Source organism: Octodon degus, unplaced genomic scaffold, assembly GCF_000260255.1.
Source record: "Octodon degus isolate 3935 unplaced genomic scaffold, OctDeg1.0 scaffold00127, whole genome shotgun sequence".
NCBI lineage: Eukaryota > Metazoa > Chordata > Mammalia > Rodentia > Octodontidae > Octodon > Octodon degus.
The window spans coordinates 7,121,229-7,123,100 of NW_004524703.1; the positions used below are offsets into that span (position 1 = coordinate 7,121,229).

Here is a 1,872-nt window from a genome sequence, read left to right on the forward strand (position 1 = left end):
GCTTGAGCTCACTCTGTAGCCCAGGCTAGACTTGAACTTGCAAGAATCCTCTTGCCTCAGCCTCCTAAGTGCTGGGATTACAGGCATGTGCCACCATGCCCGGCTTGAAAAATAACATTCTTATTCTTATTTTAAATTACTTTTCTACTCTTAAATGCCTTATAAAATATATGCAGAAATGCAGCATATGGATCTTACTTGTTCCATCTTGTTTCAGAAGTTAATTTTTATGTTACAGCAACCAAAATTGTACATACCTTTTATTAAAATATTCAAAGTTCATATCCTTTTGTTATAATTACTGTATTTTTTAAATATAAAAGACTTAATATGCCACAAATACTGTACTATCCAAATTCTTTCCTGGAAAGTTTATTAAGAATGAAATATTATTACATAATATTTTCATAGAATGCTATTATAACTAGGAGGATATAAACCGATTGAATTGAATTCTCCTGAGATTGAATCTGTGCTCTACATCTCTATTTCTTCTTCCTTCCCTCCCTCTCTCCTTTCTGTCTCTCTCCATCTCTGTCTTTGTCTCTTTCTCTCTTACATACATGAATATATGTGGTGTGAGCACACATATAGACCTGTTCAGCACATGGCTCTAAAGCATTTAGAGGATACCAGGCATGTGCAAGGTGGTATGGCCGTAGATTCTAAGACATTTAGAAAGGTAAAGCTACCCAGTATTGTCACATCAAGCTACATCCCCACTTCTTACTTCCCATTTTTAATCTTTCTTCCTTTTGTTTGTTCATTCATTCATTACTTCATTTGTCCTGTCCTTTCCTGTCCTGTCCTGTCCTGTCCTGTCCTGTCCTTTCCTTTCCTTTCCTTTCCTTTCCTTTCCTTTCCTTTCCTTTCCTTTCCTTTCCTTTCCTTTCCTTTCCTTTCCTTTATGAGGCAGAGTTTTACTAAGTTGCTGAGTTGCCCAGGTGAGGCTTGAACTTGTGATCATCCTGCCTCACCCCCGCCCAAAGTGCTGGGATTATGGACATACTTCACCACACCTATCATAAATGCTGTCTTAAAGTGAACATCCAGATAAAAAGAGATTCATGTATTTATTTAATAGTCAAATCCATGAATTTGGTATGTATTCACTTAAGAAAGTGGCTAACTTCCTTCCTTGCAGTAGAATTCTTTACGTCAGAAGGCCTTTATGCTTCATGGTACCCTTGTGGGGAAAATACAGCTGCTCCTATCTCAAAGCCATCTAACAAAAGCCCCCAGAGTCTGGGTTGTAGCTTACCCTTTGACCAAAGACTATGGCCAGAAGAAAGCTGAGTCCTGATTGCCCAGGATTGGCTGTGGCTCCTTGGGAGTTGGGTCAGTTTGGCCCAGGATGACAACAACTCTTAGAAGAGACTATTGTGCCTACAAGAAGAAAAGGGGCTTAATGATAGTGGTAGTACACTGTCATCCTAACAGATGCTAGAGATGAAAAATAGTAAGTGCTATTTTTAAAACAAAGTACAAAACTACTAAGCAAGATTCAAACATCCTGACACCAAAAGTCTATTTTGCTTTAAATTAGTTTCATGGAAAATAATTCACTCTCATGCCATGTCAAACTCTCACTTTTTATTTAAGAAGAAATAGTCTTATATTGAAACCATTGTAAATATCCAAAGAATTTAAGAGGCTACTATAATAATAAAATTAATTGCTCATTGAACGCGCCGGTAGGTGAGGGGCTCCTTGTGTGCCATCTTCGCTAGCACAGCCAGGCCTTTACGCGAGCAACCATGTCGAAAGGACCTGCAGTTGGCATTGATCTTGGCACCACCTACTCCTGTGTGGGTGTCTTCCAGCACGGAAAGGTGGAGATAATTGCTAATGATCAGGGAAATCGAACCACGC

At 39.0% G+C, this 1,872-nt stretch overlaps 1 protein-coding gene across 6 annotated transcripts in view; it reads left to right on the forward strand.

The window, feature by feature from the left end:
* The window catches only part of Ryr2 (ryanodine receptor 2), a 681,083-nt gene that overhangs the window by 656,436 nt on the left and 22,775 nt on the right, over positions 1-1,872 (forward strand). The window lies entirely within an intron of this gene.